Here is a 20,687-nt window from a genome sequence, read left to right on the forward strand (position 1 = left end):
TGGAGCTGAAAATAACTTGTTACAGCAAAAAATAAATTGTGGGGGTTGAATTCTACAAATAATACGATCTACAATAAGTATCTTTAGTTAATTTTCAAGGGTGGTTGAAAAATTATCAAAAATTTCGTAGGGGAAGTGTTGAGCCCTTTATTTTCTTAGACGGTATGTCGTTTGGCAAAATCAATCGTATCTTAGCAAGTACTAGCCACGCCCACCCGCCCTTTATTTTCCTAGAGGGTATGCCATTTGGCGAAACCAGTTTTATGTTGGCAAGTACTAGCCCCGCCCACGCGCCCTTTATTTGCTAAGTAACATACCCTCCAAGAAGATAAAGGATGGATGGGCGGGGCTAGTACTTGCTAATATAAGACTGATTTTGCTAAATGACAAACCCTGTAAGAAAATAAAAGGCGGGTGGGCGGGACTAGTACTTGTCTATATAAAACTGATTTTGCCAAATAACATATTCTCTAAGAAAATCTCAACGTACCAATTCGAAAAATATAAAGGTTTTATTGTCCCAGAACAAGCATATTTCAATTGGCGATTCTGCAAAAATGATACAAATGTTCGAAGAAATAAAGCCTAAAATATCTTTATTATTGAAAAATTGAGCTTTTCGAAAAATGGCCTAAAAATCCGCAAAGGGTTCTGTGATCTCAAGGTGCTGATATGAAAAATATAGATTTTTGTAGTCCCGGACCAAAATTTTTGAAATATTCGGCTGCAACGTTAATTTAAAAAAAAATCCTAAAATTTCCTACATTTTAATTGACAATTCTGGAAAAGTGGTAGGACTTTTCGACGAAATGAGGCCGGAAATAACTTCTGGGGATCGAGATTTACAAAAAAAAAAATGTAATTTTCGAAGGTGGTCAAAAAATGAGATGACATGATAAACTTTTTGGTGGTAACGGTCAGACAAATTATAAATTAGGGTTTTACAATCTACATAATATCGTTAAAACATATCTAAAATTTCGCAACTGTTAAATCAGTAGTTTCAGAGTAATAAATGCATTAATCGACCACAGTAAACAGTCAGACGAAATGGGTGAACTACTTTTTCATATTCTAAGATTTACGAAACGTCGAAAAACATGAAATTACAATACATAATAATTTTACTCGTGAAGTGAAAAGAAATTTAAAACAAAAATACAAGAGAATATGTGGCGGCACAACTAACAACCATAAATTTGAGAAAAAGTAATATTCTATGAAAAAAAATTAAACAAAATTAAAAAAAAAACATAATACAAATTAACATATTTAAAATAGTGATTCTGGAAAACTGAAAACTGGTCATTTTAGAAGAAATGGAGCCGAAAAGAACTTGTTGGATCCGAAAATAACTTATGGGGGTTGAAATCTAGTAAGAATACAATCTACAATAAATATCTTTAGTTATTTAGTAACTTCATACTGAAAAATTGAGTTTTAGGAAAATTTGACAAAAAATCCACAAAAAATTCTGAGAGAATGCTAAGATAAGTAATTTTGGCAAATGATGTACTCTCTAAAAAAATGAAGAGCGGGTAGGGTGGCTAATACTTGCCAAGATAAGACTGATTTTACCAAATGACATGCCCTCTAAGAAAATAAAGGGCGGGTGGGCTGGACTAGTACTTGCCAAAATAAGACTGATTTTGGCAAATGATATACCCTCTAAGAAAATCTCAACGTGCCAATGCGAAAAATATAAAAATTTTATTGTCCCAGAGCAAGATTTTTGAAATATTCGGTTTGAAAAAAAATTGATAATTCTAAAAATTGCCATGTTCCCGTTGGCAATTTTGCAACAAAGGTACTACTTTTCGAACAAATAGAGCCTAAAATAACTTCTAGAGGTTGATTTTACAAAAAAAATATCTTTAGCAAATTTTCGAAGATGGTGAAAAAATGATAAAAAAAATCATAACATGGGTATTCAAAAATTGAGCTTTTCGAAAAATGGCCTAAAAATCCACAAAAATTTTGACCTATGGATCTCAACGTGCTGATTTGAAAAATATAGTTTTTTGTAATCCCGAACCAAAATTTTTGAAATATTCATCTGCAATGTCTTTTTTTTAAGCCTAAAATTTCCAACATTTTAATTGGCAATTCTGAAAAAGTGATAGGACTTTTCCACGAAATGAAGCCGAAAATAACTTCTGAGGATCGAGATTTACAAGAAAATAAATGTCTAGCTAATTTTCGAAATGAGATGACGTGATCAACTTCTTGGTGGTAACAGACAGACAAATCATGATTAGAGTTTTACAATCTACATCCTTAAAACATATCTAAAATTTCGCAACTGTTAAATTAGTAGTTGTAGAGTAATAAAAGCATCAATCGTCCACAGAGTACAGTCAGACCGAAACGGGAAAACTGTTTTTCGTGTTCTAAAATTTACGGAACGTCGAGAAAACATGAAATAATAAACAATTATTATCAAGCCTAGGAAGGGACCAATGAGAATGTGTAAATATATAAAATATATGGTGTTTCATTAAAAAAAACTAAGTTGGGTATTATACCATAAAATCAGAACAAAAATCAGAACACTGGTGAACTGGTTAAAAATCATTTTTAGAGTTTTTGACTTTTTTTCGATTTCTAATAATAATCTAGGACCAAGTGCTTAATGACTCACCCTCGATGTAGTTTAATATAGTTATAGATGACTCAGAAAAGTGCAATTGCCAAATTAAAGCATTAGATTCCAAATTTCGTCATCCTCAATTTCAACTGATAATATCTTAATAAATAGTACAATGCCTTTGCGAAGGCAATCAATTCGTTACTGACTCCTTTCTACCTGACGTGACAACAACTAAATCTTATTGCAAGTTTCGAAAAATTAGTCACCAAGTTAACTTTATCAATAGAGTTTACAAAACTATAACCGGTGTAGATGGATTTATGATTTCCTTAAAACATAAATTGTTCAAGGTAAAGTTTGCAGTAAATTTAAGCAACTCTTCAGTAACATTAATGTTTCCTTTGGTTTTATACTGATTAAGTAGACTATACTTGTATATATTCAGTGTATAATTTTAGACCATTAAACGTCTCCCACGACTTAATTAGGTATACCTCGTAAAATTTCGTCCGTATATTTATAATAAGGAGCCTTATAATTTTAATCGCTTGTGCACCTACTAAGAGCTGTCAATGAGCAAGAAACTGTTTCACCAGATTTGCTCTTTAATAAATTGAAATTGACCGAAACCACAAGAACACAACTTCAATTACTTGAGATGTCGCTATTGAATTGTATAACAAATGGCAGACGACCAGAGGGTCAACTGAAAAACACCCTCTGAAAGGTATTGAAACTATTCAAACCTCAGCAGTGTGTCTATAGATAAACGACAATAGGCTTGAAACACTATTGATTTATATATAATATAAAACTAATTTTAGAACATTTGTTTTCTTTGTCAATAGTTCCATTGAACGAGATTTTTTATCAACAAAATGTTCTAAATGGTTGTATCGACATTTTTCTAATCACATACTCAACAACAAAACGCTAATATTATTATTCCTGAAATAGGTTTAGCTTGCAATGAAAAGCAAAAAATAGATGAAAGGTCAACTGTAATCGACTCATTTCACATACCCTTAATGCTAATATAAATCAAAAATGAGAATAGGTATATTATTTTTGATTTTTTTAAATCAAAGCGGACTCATAAACTACAAGTCCGGGAGTATCTTATTTCATTTCTGAACTGAAAGTATGACAAAAATCAAACAAAGTTAATTAAATAATAAAATTAGTATTTCTGTGTATACACACTACACACAACAGACAGAATTTAAGCCTACGCGTGTAACAAAAAATGTGGAGATTGTTTCCATTTCCTTGAAACAGTGAAGCTAAATATATCCAATTTGTGTATCGTCTTTATGTAACTGATTACTGAATTGTAAACTTTTACAACAACGATTGATCTGACGATGTTAGAATTTCACATGGAGTTGAACGGACAATGTACGACGAGAAATTTTGGAAAAGAAGCCTCGGCGAATGATTTCGAAGTGGAATGCTCTGAGCTTCCCCGTCCCTGGATGGCCTCACGCGTGCAAATACGTCCTTTTTTCTAATTGACCGTAGTTTGAAAGGTCAACGGTCTTTCTATAATGTCCATTCTGGCATGTCAGCTTCACAATCTCAATAAGGGCGGAGTTCACCGGTCAATTTTTATTTTCAATGGCGAATTTATGTTCCTCTTAAATATTTCACTCCGTTCATCCATTCTGTTTCGCCACGTCTGCGAAGCCCCTGAATTTTTAAAAATCAAATGGAATTCGTGGTTTCTAATACTATTAACTATTAGCCGGTTGACAGGAGAATTTACGACATCATAAATTCCATTTGAAGTGTTACTCGGCGGGATACCTACGACGCGTGTTCGCTTAATTAATTTGCTGTAAAATTACGAAATCTACAACTTTCGGCATTAGGCAAAATTAATTATTTAACCGGAACAGGCCATTAACGCGATTGATCCGTAATAACCGTCCCGTGAATTAAGGCCCTCGTAAAGTCGTTTTATTGCTGAATAATTACTATTACATTTCATGTTAAATAGCTTCTTGTGAATGAATATTTAATCAACTGACAGCGAACGTCACAACAAAGCGTAGGGCACGTCTTGACACCCCCGTGCTTTGTGTTTCTGCCTACACTTTTATTATTGTCTAAAAATAAAATTGATCGCCCACCGAAATAAAACTGATGCAGGAAATTCCTCGAGGAAATAATAGAAATATTTGCCGAGACCTACCCGATGGACAAATTTGTAGCGCCGCAGTTCTTTGTAGATACCAAATCTAAATTTTCTTTGTTCCATTTGGACCCACATTTTATTTCCTCCACAACAATTTTGTTAAATTGGCGGCTGTGTGCATCATCGGAAATATCGTTACCTGTAGCAGATACGCTTAAAATAGCTTTGAGGTGCCCTCCAACGTGGGATGAATCCTGATGAAAAGAAGTTTAGCTATTGTTTATGAAGAAAATAAATAACGGCTTTATATAAAGACTATACACAAAGTTAACATTCATTTTCAGGCAACAATAAATTGCAGTAGAAGACTTTTGTAACAAGTAACAATAGGAAGAAAATTTTGACTGATCATAAACAAGCACGTATTAATTCCTTTCTTTGTCAAACAAGAGCTAAATCGATATATGTAACCATGTAATTTATTAAAGACGTAATATAATTAAATTGAGTATTAGGGGTTATATTACTTATATTCCCCTTTAGACTACACCCAAGTTATTGTTGATATTGAATATTAAACCAAGCATCTCTTCATAATTATATATTACAAACTTCCAAGTGTTTACAAGATTAGGGAATATCGCAAAACTTAGGTCAATACAAGTAAATTATTGAAGGCCATTTAAAGAGTCCTTAAATTGGCACCGCTGACTAATAAAGTCATAAACATTATTTACTACTAATAAATAAAGTTTATTTATGTCACGAGTGTCAAAGGATTTGCAAATGGTAACAAGCTTAATAAGCACAATCGGGGGTGTGGCATCAGTCATATTTCAGTGTTGTAGTTACTTAGATTTGCAGTATTGGTGTTACTTATTCTGTCAAATCAAATATCCTAATTAACAGATTTAAATGCAATACATAAAAAAGAGTTGCAACACTTTTAAATTATTTGGTGTTTATGCAGCACTTTTTTAGTGGAAATCCGTAAGAACTCGTTAAATGTGACCGTGGGCTTTATTTAATGTAAAAGGACAAGTGTGATTGATTTTGATTATGACTATGTATTATGACAATATTACTATAATTCAGATATCATAGAAAATCAGAGGAAATCATAATAATGTAAACTTGGATGGTACTTACAACATAGGAAATTATTGAATAATTACCGATGACCTTTAATCGATTAGTACGTTTAATACCGTATATGTGACATTAAAAAACTGATAAAGATCTAAATTCAACAATCGATAGTTATTTTAATACATAGATAAGCCATCAGTCAAAACTAAGTTTAATGACAAATTAAATGGTATATTACAAAATAATGATCCCACGAACGAATTTAAGTCGATTGTCTTAGCCAAACTCTTCAGAAAGCGTTCAATTAACGAATGGCTACTTTCATGTTTTCTCGACGTTTAATGATAGGTAGAGTACGAAAGAATGGCTCCCCGTTTGTGTGTGTCTGTCCCCTGTTTATGTAATTTTTTTTATATAATCCGAAACTACTGGATCGACTGTGGACCGAATGTGTGTGTACGTAGGAATATCGTGTAGGTGGTAAGACGCTAACCAAAACTTGTGTTATCATCCCCAGCAACACTAAAAGTTTTCATAATAAATACCATTTAAATTTTATAAAATAACATACTCTTGAACTTGTATGAATTTTTCCCCTAGTTTCCAGTAGTCTCAGGCCAGGAATTTCGAAAAATTCTGTTTAAAACGGGAAATTTTAATCGTCTCGAATTCTGGAAAAACAGTGGGAAAATCATACGTAGGAGATAATAAAAAATTGAGATAATTAAAATTTACGTAACAATCCTCAAAAAACTCTGGAATGTAGATTTTGACGAGCTAATTTTAAAAACATAAAATGAGATGTTTGTAAAATTGTTTGAAAATCCTCAAAAAATTATGGGAAATATATCTCGAGGAGCTGATTCGAAAAACATACCTAATGTGTTAATAATTTTTAAAAATTTCTTGAAAATTGTCATTTTTCTTTTTATCTATTCTGGAAGAATGGTCTTTGTAACTTCTACAAGTCGAAATCTATAAAAAAATGTCTTTAGTTAAATTTCGGAAGGTACTCGAAAAAAGGTCAAAAAAATTCCTAAAACGATTACTATCATAAAAAAATGAGTATTTTTCAAAATTGCCTAAAAATCCTCAAAAAATCTTGGGAAATATATTAATTTGAGAGCTAACTCGAAAAACATAAGGTGTTGATGGTACAGGACCAAGAATTTCGAAATATTCGATTTGAAAATTAATTTTTTTAATTTCCCCGAAAATTTTCATTTTTCATTTTATCTATTTTCGAAAAATTGTTAGAATTTTCGAAGAAATGAAGTCGAAAATAACTTCTTCAAGTCAAAATCTACAAAAAATCTTTGGTTAATTTTCGAAAAGTACTTGAAAAAATGTTAAATAGAGAAGGGTATTAAACCGAACAAAGAATTTCGAAAAATTCTGTATAAAAATATTTTTTTATTATCTTGAATTCTTGGAAAACTGTCGAAAAATTCATACGTGGATTGAAAAATTGAGATAAGTATTTGAAAAGTCGCCTAAAAATTTTCAGAAAATTATGAAATATAAATCTCGAAAAGCTGGTTCCAAAAACATAAAGTATTAGTGGCTCCAAACTAAGATTTTCGAAAAATTCGGTTTAAAATTTTTGAAAAGTCTAAAAATCCTCAAAAAATTCTGGGTATATATATGGATGTATGAGATATTGACAAGCTCATTTAAAATCATAGTGTTAGTGGTCCCGGACCAAGAATTTCGAAAAATTCGATTTAAAAATGGAATTTTTGAGATATCTAGAAATTTCAGAAAACGGTCAAAAATTCATGCAGGGAGAGATAATCTCAATTTCTCTTAATTTTCCAGTAATCTTCTGATAACTTGGTATTAATTTTTGGTAACAACTAACATGTGGATTCTGTACGTAAAACTTGACAGTAATCTTTAAAATAAATCGGTTCATAATTTAGTTTATATGAATGATCATCTTTAGAAGATATATATCATTTTAAGTACAACAATAGTAGTCGAACTGCTGCATTTCAAGGTATTGTAATCGAGTTCATTGGCCGGCTGACTACTTTCATGTTTTCTCGACGTTTTATGACCCTTAGAGGATAGAAAAATAGATCTGCCGTTTCCTACTGTTTGCTGCCTATCTGTCGATTTTTATTACATAGGTAGTCTCAGAAACTACTGAACCGATTGTCGTCAAATTTTATGTATTTTAAAATATATGTATGTAAATGGTAAAGCGTAAACCAAATTTATTTAATCATCGCCACCAACAATTTGATGACGTCCCTGCAAAATTTTTTTTAGAAATTTCATAAAATAGCATACTCCTATAAATATTTGTGGTTTATGAATCTACCTTGTCTTCGTTTATTATTAAATTTTTAATTGCTTAATCCGTCTTATTTTGTATTTCCATTTGCAAGGAAGATTTGCGAGATTTGCATTTTACAGGTGTTTTGGTTATTTATTATCATTTTAAAAAAATATTTCACGAATCATTTATTGGAAGAACTTTCGATTCCGTATAGAAATCAGGAGATATATATAGTACAAGCTAAAATAAGACTGATTTCGGCAAATGACATTACCTATAAGAAAACAGCGGGCGGGTGGGCGGGGCTAGTATTTGATAAGATAGTACTGATTTTGACACTTTTGACATTTTCGACGATTTTTTACCTTATTTCCGAAAATTAGTTGCGTAGATTTCAATATCCAGAAGCCATTTTCGGCTTCGTTTCTTCGGATATTCCTACCGTTTTTCCAAAATCGTTAATTGAAATACAGCTATTTTTAAAGATTGGCGCTTTTTTTCCTTATTTCACCTCCTAGATTCTATAATTAGTTTCCACACCCACCCGGCAGAAGAACAAAATTAGCCCCGCCCACCCACCCTGTCTCCTTTTTAGTGATTGATTTTATCCGATCTCAATGAAATGACTGATCTTATACTGAACAGAAATAAAATTAGTCGTTAGAATGAGAAGATAGTATAAGATAAGACTGATTTTGGCAAATGAGATACCCTCTAAGAAAAAAGAAGGTGAGAGGGCGGGGCTAGTATTTGAAAAAATAGGACCGATTTTGGCATTTTTGACATTTTCGACCATTTTCAAATATTTCAGAAATTTAGTTGACGACATTTTCTAGTAGATTTTGATATTCAGAAGTCATTTTCGGCTTGGTTTCTTCGGAAATTCGTACCGTTTTCAAAATCGCTAACTGACATATTGCAATTTGCACAGTTTCGTCAAAATAGCTCCCTATAAAAATTTTATAGATAAAAATTATTATTAGTTTTATAGTTTTTATACATTCACTATAACTATGGTCTCATATATGCATAGACTGTTAAATAACATAATTGATTGTCCAGAAATATTGAATAAAATTACCGCACTGTTATTGTTAGTATTACACTACACCTATTCAAATTAACATAAGTCTTCTTACTAAAACGTTGATGACGTCGTAAAAAATGTTGTTAATGAAAACTCACTTGAAACATATGCATAACATGTTTCTTTACCTGTAGTTTAACAGTCCACGTATAGTTTTATTTTAACTTATTCTAGGGGTTAACATAAAAAATAAAAGTCGCAAAGTTTTAACTGCAAACTACCTTAGTAATAATTCTAAGTCAGTAGCTGTGTATGGTCTTTCCTCAAGGTTTGTGCTAGGTTCGTTTTATGTCAACTATATTTATCAATGATCTCAGTTGTGATTGATTTCACTTACAAGTTTTTACCTATCATTTTGCAAAAGATCTTAAAATATGTAAGTGGTTTGTTAACTAACCAAGTGATATTATTTTGTTCCAGAATACAGTTAATTCTTTGCTTAGTTAGTGCCTAAAAGTATGATGGAACTCAAATATGAGGTTGCTTATTTACAACATTTATTGGTTCTATTTTGGACTATGTTAGTATTATCTGGGATACATTTTTTAACGAGCATCTGAATAGAACTGAGAAAGTGCAATCTAAATTCATAAAATGTGTTTCTTATTCTCATAAATTCATAATCATAATTCATACTATTATAACTTCACCAGAGTGATATGCAAAAGTTGTTGTCTGTCTATATCGATAAAAGACTGTCATATATAATAATAGCACACATTGTAAAACATCATAATTTACATGAGATATGACACACTAAAATTAACATCATGACGTTCAAACTGCCTCACAGTGGAACGAAAGATGGTGATTCAGCAGCCATTGCTATTTCACACATTATTTTAAGACCGCATATTTTACCAAGTAAAATATATTTGTAGATCATAGACCCAACATTACTCGGTAAAAATATCAACAAAACTACCAATAAAAATAAATAAACAAATGAAAACATTCGACACTACGTTCGAAATAAAACGTCTTCAGCATTTTTGTCGAACTTGCTTTAAACATCTGCTTTTGTGGCTGTTCAACGAAAATTTCAAGTATGTCATTTCCGAAAGCTCTTAAATTCTTTATTGTAGATTCTCATACATCCTCGGATAATTTTCAAACAGACACAAATGCATGCGTAATGATGTCTTTTCAGCGAAACCAGCTTTTATGCACAGAGCTTGGTAAAACCAATTACAGAGTTCAGCATAATCTCGCTTTCTATCTCTAAAGCTCATATTGGGGCAGCGATATCTAGATGTACAAAAAAACTAACTGTATCACCGTAATTTATTCATAGCTTTGTTTTGCAACATCAATTAATAAACCCATTTCATTATTTAAATGATTTTAAATTTTAGATTTCCAATTTTTAGCTGACTTGTTAGGTATGCGCGGTATTGTTGATAATTTTCTAAAACAACATTTGCAACCATATAACTTCATGCACGTAATGAAAATAAAGTAAAAAAACCCATTTTATAAAATAATGTAGTTCCGAGCTTGTGGTTTATGAATCCGCTTTGAGTTTTTGCAACACTAATGTTTTATACAAATATCAGAACCATACGTTCCCCAACTGTTCACAGCTTAATTGGCTACTAACGTGAAAGTCGTGAGTTCGATCCCCTCAGGGGCCACTGTTTTTTCTGTTAAACTACAATTAGCATTACCTATATTGTTTTTTCTATCTACAAAAATTCTGTCTAATAACCGTAGCGTTTTCTCCCTTGATGATTTTATAGCAAATGGATAATAATTTCCCAAGGAATCGTTATCCCAACGTTTTGTAGCCCCTAGAATACAAAAAAAAATAGATATTCCGTTTCCGTCTGTCTGTCTATCTGTCTGTCTGCCGTTGTCAAATTTTATATTCATGTTGTGAATTTCGTGTAGTTGGTAAAGCACTAACCAAAATTTGACTATTCACCCCCACCAATGAGGGAATGACGTCATCTCCAAAATTTAAAATAGTAAATGTAATTTAAATTTTACAAAATAACATAACCCTGCACTTGTAGTTTATGAATACGTTTTAAGTTTTTACCCTAAACAGCAAAATTAAAAAAAAAAATCGAAATTGTGTAACATTTTTCAATTTAACATTGATACTGCAAAGCCGAATGCTCTGAAATCTTGTAGACGTTTTAAGGTTATCGGAAGCATCGTAAATTGTTAATAACATTTTTTCCGTTTATCCCCTGCCAAAAAATTAATGACATCACAAAATTTTGCTAAATAAATTTATTAAAAACCCATGTTATTAAAATTTTACAATTTAACATTGAAATTACAAAACCGAATGCTTTGAAATCTTGTAAACGTTTTAAGGTTATCGAAAGCATGGCAAATTGTAATGAAACTTTATCTCCTACCTTCTTAAAAATTGATGACGTCATCACCAATTTTTTTCCTATATATCCCATCTACAATATGCAAACTATTTTGAGTCACTTGTTATAGTTTTTCAAGGCATTCATTTTTTTACGTTATAGAGGTCATCACAAAAAAAAACTCAAAATTAAATCTTATAACTGGTTTGAAAGTCATTTTTTTTTTAAATATGTAATACAAATTACCATATTTAAAATGAAGATTCTGGCAAAGTGGTAATATTTTAGAAAAAATGGAGCGAAAATAACTTGTGGGGGTTGAAATCTACAAAAAATACAATCTACAGTAAATATTTATGTAATTTTCAAGGGTGGTTGAAAAATTATCATTAACATAAGACAGATTTTGCCAATTGGAATACCCTGTAAGAAAATCTCAACATGCTAATTCGAAAAGTATGAAGGTTTTATTGTTCCAGATCAGGATTTTTGAACTATTCGGTTTGAAAGAAAAAATTAATAACCCAAAAATTGCCATATTTCAGTTGGCGATTCTGATTTTCGAAGAAATAAAGTCTGAAATAACTTCTAGAGATTAGTTTTACAAAAAAAATCTCTAGCTAATTTTCGAAGGTCGCCAAAAAATTATGAAAAATTTCACAAGATAAGTACTTACTGAAAAATTACGCTTTTGGAAAAATGGTCTAAAAATCCACAAAAAGTGCTGGGATATGGATCTCAACGTGCTGATTTAAAAATAATAGCGTTTTTATGGTCGCCCACCAAAATTTTGTAAATATTCGGTTGAGACGTCAAATTAAAAAAAAACCTAAAATATCCAACATTTCAATTAGCCATTCTGGAAAAATGGTAGGATTTTTCGATGAAATGAACCCGAAAATAAGTTCTGGGGATCAAAATCTAGAAGAAAATAAATGTTTTTAACTAATTTTCGAAAGTGGTCGAAAAATGAGAAAATGTCACCAAATTTTTAATAGTAAGGGTCAGATAAATTATAGTTAGGGTTTTATCATCTACATAATATCGTTAAAACATATCTAACATTTCACAACTGTTGAATCAATAGTTTTAGAGGAGTAATAATGGAAGAACTACTTTTTCATATTCTTAGAATATTGTTTTTCTTATTTTCTTGATGTTTACGGAACATCAAGAAAACAAAATTACAATACATACTACCTTATGCTCATGAAGTAAAAAGAAATTTAAAACAATAAATAGAAGTAAATATGCGGCACAACTATTTCGTAATAATAAATTTGAGAGAAAGTGGTAGCCGATAGAAAAAAAAACAAACTTTTGAACGAAATAACTTTGGATCAGTTTTTTTGTTCATAATGTTTTAATCCATATGTTTCTTCGAAGTCATCTAATAAATATCGTATTATTTTAGTAACATCGGACATACCAACTTCATGAATTTTAACGCAAAAGCAGGGTCTGAAAATGTCTTTTTGCCAAATGGATTTACCAGTTACATTTTTATCGGAAACAGGTTAGCGTACGGAAACATCAAATAAATGGCAAAATGGTTATCTGCCGAAGTTCATTTAAAGTCAATTTTTAAAATGCTGAACTTTCTATTCCTCTAATTCTTTTCGATTTAACTTTAAATGTACTACACACTGAGTTGTAATCGAATCTTCAGCGGCAAGCTGTTGCCTCCCTTGATGTTTGAAGAGTGTCAAAGTAAGGAACAATAAAAACACAAGGAAACTTAAGAAACCTTCCAAAAAGTTCTCAATAAACGTAACTCAACGTGATTAAATTCTCTTTTTAAAAATGCAAAAAAAAATTCGTTACGATTCTGTTACTCACTGTACAAAAAATTAAAGCTATATATTATCTCGGCAATCCCAAATTTAATGTTTCATTTTTGATGATTATTATAAATCAAGATAGGTACTTCCACATAAACTGCTGAATTGTATGCTCTTGCGTGCTCGGTTTTCCCTACATCTCACACTCTTAATTACGTCTTATGATGTTTAATTACTATTCCTCATTACGCGTCATGTACGCCAGTCTTGTGAATATTAAATCCTCTCGTAACTACCGTCACGAAGAAAAGAGAAAACTTCCACCCATTAAATTACATTCGTTTTATAAGTTCATTTATTATTAACACGGCCCTAGATGAGATATAAACCTTCCCATTTACCCGCCCAAATCCACAAATATAAAAACACCCTGTCACTCATAAAGCAATAAAGGAGTCAACAACCGGATGATATGTTTAGAGAAGCTGGTGGAAGCGGCGTTATTAATTAGAGTAATGCTTTTAGGGATTTATCAGCTTGCCTGTGGCGCCGCTGTCGCCACTACAACACTCCCTCTTCTTATATCCATGCTTTACTCGCCATCCACAATTTATTTATCCCAATAAATTAGCCCAACCTGAAATTGCTTGTAAAAGAAACTTAAGCAGCTTAATCTTGTTCAAGTCGGAATTAAGGCAATTACCTACGCATTTGTTTACTTGTGCACGAAAATGAAATATAATGTGCCAAGGGCGGCCGTCTTCGGTGCTCGATAATTAAACATTGTTTTTAATGTTTGCATTAATTAAGGGGTTCGAATAAGAGAATTGGGTCAGCGGTAAATTGATTCGAGGAGGAGAGGCCGGTTCGTATTTAGTGAGGCGGAATGGAGATAAAGAAATCAAAGCCGGATTGGGGTTTCCAAGTTCGGAAACTGATCAAAAATTCATTGGTGAATGGTCGTTAAGAAGCCATTGGCCAAGAGGTATTATCCCGAAAGCTGTTCATCGGATAAAATATGGTTTATTGGTGGACGACTGTACTATTGCGTTTGATTTTTTGTGGAAGGAATACACCGCCAAATGTAGCCCCCCAGAGTGGATTTTTTTTAAATAATATCAAATACTAGTAAAAAATTGGTCTAAAGAGTTTAAACAGTATAGCCCTCGCTCTCAGAACTGTGAATCGATATGTATCATGGTTTTTTCTTTCTGTAATTTTTTTAGAGATTCTCGTAAAGCTTGTTTTTCTGAATCCATTAATGTATCATACTTTAATCTCCCATACTCCGCAACTGTCTTTGATTCGAATGTGTTATGCTACTGTAGGTAAGCGAAGAAAAATGTTGCTGCTCCGGTGGGAATCGAACCGCACGTTTACCGCTTGCCGGGCGGGTGCCCTTACCACTAGACTACAGAAGTGCTTATCTTTCTTCGCTTACTACTACGTATTATTGTGCCGCCACACTACGAAAACACACTTTGTTCGGCGATAAAATAGCTCCGGACAAAACGGCCTCTTCAAAATTTACAGAAATGTTAAAAAAAAATTATTGGAGATAATAGAGAGCTCAGGACAGGACAAGACAGGACAGGACGGGTCAGATCAGTTCAAGACAGGTCAGGTCAGGTCAGGACAAGTCTGGTCAGGTCAAGACAGGTCAGGTCAGGTCAGGTCAGGACAGGTCAGAACAGGTCAGAACAGGTCAGGTCAGTTCAGGTCAGTTCAGAACAGGTCTAGTGAGGTGAGGTGAGGTGTGGTGAGGATTTTATACATTTTCATAGTCACTTGACTAGTTTTTCGATAAAAATTCATAATCAATTAATAGAATATAGCATCGGACTTTCATGTTGTAAAAGGATTAACAAACTAAAATTTCCATTGAAGAGTGCATGTAGATATTTTTTCAGCGTCATATTTTTGCTCACTTGTGGAGATTTTTAGACTGTTTCGACGGAGCTATTTTGTTGGAAGCTATTTCGTCGGGCGCTTGTTGTTGGCGGTTATTTTGTGAGGGTACCGATTAATTTATAATTGGTCTGGCGCGGACAGTCAGTTCACACTTCTCCACTGATGGCGATAGTAGAAAACGGAGACCCGATTACTGATTTTCTTCACACATTTAACGGAAGTAAATTTTATTTATTTATTTAGTTCTTTATTAAAATAATAAAAAATCATTTACAAAAACCTAAAAACAACATTTTCGAAAATGATTATAAAAAGCTTTTTGTAAAACTTAAAAAAATGTTCGCTCCCAAATCGTTTCGAAAGAAAAGTAAAAATTGACAAAGGAAATGGTCGAATTACCGGAAACTTAACTTAATCTAGATCATTTTATTCCATTTTTAGAAAAAAAATGCGACACATTAGATTTTTGTAATTTTTTTTTCTGGCAAAATTTATTCTAAATTTTAAAAGTGAAATTACATAATGTAAAGATTATTTAACTTTATTGATCTTTTTTTTCTCGTTCAATCTTAAGTTTTGTATCTTGTCTCACTTTCTTCTACTGTTTCATGATTACACTCCTATGCATAAATAATTTTATTCTAACTTGATTCAGTTATTCTTAATATCTCTGGAAATGCGTTGTTGTATAAGGAAAATAACATTTTTGTGACCTACGTAGAATTGGCATCTAAACTGAATTTCCGAAGAAAAAAAATTGGCTTAAACAAATTGAAACCTAATTAATACACAAAACTTGGATTAATATTAACATGATATTTAATTATATCATATGAAAGGTAAATTGGAATTATCGGCTTTTCCTAGACACAAGAAAAGTATTGCAATACGATCTAGTTGACTAATTTCATGATTTCTCGACGTTTTATAGGTCCTAGAATATGAAAGATTAGGTCCCCCTTTTCCGTCTACCTCATCAGGTGCTGATTACACTAGTTTACAAGGTTTTATATCCAAAAACAAAAATAGTTGAATCTAAAGGATTTGGGTTCGGGAAATTCAAATCTGAAAGCAGAAAAAATCCATCACGTCAGGTTTTTGAGATATTTATATAAACATACCCCGTATTTCTTTTCTTTTAGACAACTCTTGTAATTTTTTTATTTTTAAATATATATGAACATATAGTTCTTTGAGCAAATTTGTATCATTTTAAAAGATCATTTACGTAAATAAATAACATGAGTCAATTTTTCAAGCTAGATTGTCATCAATCTTTTATTTAAAATTTTTCAAGTATTGATTTTAGAATAATTGGTTGCTTTTGATTTTTCTATGGGAAGTGATAATAAAAATGTGAGATTGGCCTCACAAAGATCTTTTAAAATGATACAAATTTGCTCAAAGAAGTATAGGTTTATCTTTAAGAATAAAGAAGTTACAGGGGTTGTATCAAATAAAAGCAACACCCAGTATATATTATAAACATTATGACTGAAAATTAAAAATGATTAACACTTTCTTTTATTGGCAGTACTGTCAGTTTCCCTTATAATAGACCAACAGTAACACATTTTCATCCCAAAAACCTTGATACCTTCTTTTTAAGCATATTTGAACAGGTCTTCCAGCTTTAGGTACTATAATTTTACCACAAACGTAAGAAAACTGATTTCCACTTACTTTGCACAATCTCGAAGACATTTTTTATGCGACATGGTGCATTAACATGAATCAGTTTAACACTAACAAGAAGGTAAAAGCAAAGTTCATTATTTTGGATTTATAAAAAAACCTGACGTGATAGGGATTATCCGTTTTTGGATTTGTTATCAGTAAGTAATTTAGAAGTAGAAAATATTTTTTTTATTTTTGGATACGAAAAAAAGTTTAAATTTGTAAACTAGTGTTATTATTGATTCACTTTTTTCCCTTATGCTCGTAAATATTTGGAAAAAAAAATGTTCAAAGTTATTTAGACAGAACTTCTTTCGCGCCTGAAATGTAGGTGAACAAATATAGATTTTTCAAAAAATTATAAAATTTAATTTTGAGGATTTTATTTTATTTATGGTGACCCCTATAAGCTAAAAACAAGATAGCTAAAAAGACATAGGTATGGATTGTTAAAATACAAATATAGAAGCACATTATGCGTGTGTTTCAAGTGAGTTTTTCCATTGGAAAATTTTGTGAATACGTAATCAATTTTTTTGGAAGGATAAACGGATTAATTTTTATTAATGATTTACAATATCTACGTCGACCTTAAAACGTTTGCAAGATCTCAACACATTCCGTTTTGCAGTTTAAAAGTTAAATTGCAAAATGTTATACAGTTTTGATTTTTACTTCCCGAGCGTAAGCTAAAGAAGTATAGTAATCGGGTCCATCGGACGAATGGCCAGTTTTATATTTTCTCGACGTTTCATGATCCCTACAATACGAAAAAAGTAGTCTCCCGTCTCTGTCTGTCTGTCTGTCTGCCTACTGTTGTCAAATTTTGTATGTATATTAGAAATGTCATGTAGATGGTTAAATGCTAACCAAAATTTTACTAATCATCCCCACCAACATTTTGATGACGTCATTTTAAAAAAATGTATGTCTATTTGATTTAACTCTTATGCAACAATATACTCCTATATGTGTGGTGTATGAATCCTCTTCGACTTTTTTCCCTAATCCTCCAGATTTTCGCAAAAACATAATGCACGGTATAATACCAGTTTACGGTTAGCGTAAGACATCCCGATCGTAGTCTAGCGGATAAGAGTGCGGAATTCTGACCGGAGGTCCCGGGTTCGTTGCCAAACTTGGTCTTTCCTTTTTTCCTTTTTTTTTCTTTTTTTCTCTCGTATTGTGTATTATCTATGTTTATGACGTCATAACAAATTTTTTATTGGTCAAATTAAGAACGACTCACCCCATTTTCTCAAAAATGTGAGAATGCGAACATGTTTACATAATAATGTTAAACTAAGAATTATAATATTCTAAACATTTTGTTCTATTGTGGTTTAATTAAAAATAATTTTAGTCTTCTGTTTTGAGAAGGCAAACTCATTCAAATCAACCTAATTTCTACGGGACATTCTTCCGATGTATAAACATAAATAAACACTTGAGTTTCAAATTGTTATTACCTAGTGCTGAAGGACATTTTATCCTGTTAGATATGTGCTTTAAATATATTTTACATTGTCCGTACGGCGCAAATTTTATTGGATTTGTGGGATTATACTTCAAGAGCGAGGGAAGTTCTGTCGAAAAAGTCTTCGACAAATTTTTTTTCAAGAATCTGGATGTCCAGAATAAACTCAACACATATTCATAAACCACAAGTTCAGGAGTTTGTTATATTATAAAATTTAAATAGAGTAACATTTTTGTATTGTAAATTTTGGGAATGGCGTCATACCACTGGTGGTGACGATATTTTTAACATAGGTTGACAACAATGGGTCCAGTAGTTTCGGAAATTACCTCTCTAATAAAAATTGACAATGACGACAGACATATAGGCAGACGACAGACAAACAGAAACACAAAACCTACTTTTTCGTGCTCTAGGAGTCATGAAACTTCGCGAAAACCTGAAAGTAGCCATTTGTCGGATGGACCCCATTAAAATAGTTCTTTACTTTATGCTCGGGAAGTAAAAATTAAAACTGTACGACAAAAATTTTACACCATTTAATTTAAAACTATTTGTAATTATTACAAATTCGATTCCAAGTTACCACGAATATGGTAGATCGCAAATCAAAATTATTCTATTCATTCCTTCCAAATACTTGATGACGTCAACTCAGAATTTTCATAGGAATATCACTGTTGAAATTTATAGGACGACATGTACTCGTTTATTTCTCATTCAATACTGTCTCTATATTTTTTAGAATTGTTCATACAGGACGTCACAAACAATAGTAAATGAAGGAATTTTATTAAAAATGTTGAATACAGGGTTCTGCTGTCATGTGTGTCACACTATTCATAGCAACACTGAGTATTTATTCCTATTGAAAAATTTTTTTAACAAAGACTACATTTTGAACTTTTACTGCAAACTTGGACTTGGTTGATATAATTATTTCCTTCGGGGAGAGGGAAGTTTTGCCTAAATAAGTTTAGATTTTTTTTAATCTCAAGCGACGAATAAATTACAAATTAAAAGTTCGTTGCCTCTTTTGTTCTCCGCAAACAGTATTTTTAATAAGTTCTTTGATTTTTTTATTCTTACTTACGCATTCTTTTAAAAATAATGACAAAATATCAGGTCAGGATTAGATATCAGATGGTACTTTTACCATTTTACCGTATTTACTGTATTAGCAATAATAATATTTACTGCAAAATTTTGACGATTTCATAAAAAATTTTCAGCTTTGATTCACACATCGACCACAGTTTGTTTAATTATTTTTCAAAAGTGTGATACAAAAATTCTTCCCAGTTACTTTACTCATTTGGAAAGTTTTAGTTCAAGAAAGAAGCTTCGAAAAGAAAAATGTGTTAGAAAAAAATACTGACTTTTTTATTTTGTTGCTTGACTACATTATTGAATTAAATAGTTATGTGCGAAACTGCTGATACACAGATTTTCAGAGTATGGTCAGTTAAAAATTAACAGCAACATCCCAGTTAAAAATTAACATGCTAACAGCAACATCCCAGTGTAAAATCGTGTCAGATAAAGAACAGCGAACATCATTTAAATTTTTTATTGTTTAAATGAATGTGTTATAAGGATGGATAGACGTCATAATTGCCTAAATTAGTAGTTAATTAGGCTATTCTTAGTTAAAAATTATTAAGGTCATCATTTTAACCTCAGTTTTCAAGAAAATTTCTCAGTTAGCCAGCTTTCTAAGTTAAATTTGATTGAAAATTAAGGATTAAAATTGAATTAAACACTATAATATGAAACCTTTTGATACCATATCTCAAACTTCGGTATACAGTGTCTGTATAAAATGAAAATCATGCGTTATTATTTAATGGATATTCATACAAACGTTTCGCCACACTCCAAAATCCCGATTCACGCACGGCGCTGTGCTGGAATACATCACTCTTTCAAAAACGAAGATTGATGTGCAGGCTCATCATATTTTTCAATAATGACTTTACGCTTCTTGAGAAGTATAATACGGTGGTAAGTTTTTAGAAAATATGCAAACTTCTTAACGCATGATAAGAATTTATTGAAGCCGCAGTGTAGAACATAGAGCAAGTTTTTACGATCAAAAGTGCGATCCATAAATTTTCGCTGTAGAGGTGAAAAGTTTTAAAATTACCCGAGAAAATTAAAAAGCGGGAGTCTGAAATTTGCTTATAAAATAATAAGAGTGGCAGGTATGTCTGAATTAAAATTGCATCGCAATACTACTAAAGGCTGACGAGCCAATTTAATTTAAAGAATTCCCTTATAAAAAATTAATAGCCGGCAAGTCGCGTATAAAATAAACATTAGAA

General features: G+C 31.6%; 1 protein-coding gene across 1 annotated transcript in view; it reads left to right on the forward strand.

Moving 5' to 3' along the window:
• Window positions 1-20,687, forward strand: part of LOC135122889 (uncharacterized protein PF3D7_1120600) — a 277,829-nt gene that overhangs the window by 206,106 nt on the left and 51,036 nt on the right. The window lies entirely within an intron of this gene.

This window comes from Zophobas morio, unplaced genomic scaffold, assembly GCF_036711695.1.
Source record: "Zophobas morio isolate AGI-343-1 ecotype UQ-CSIRO unplaced genomic scaffold, CSIRO_AGI_Zmor_V1 ptg000005l, whole genome shotgun sequence".
Lineage (NCBI taxonomy): Eukaryota > Metazoa > Arthropoda > Insecta > Coleoptera > Tenebrionidae > Zophobas > Zophobas morio.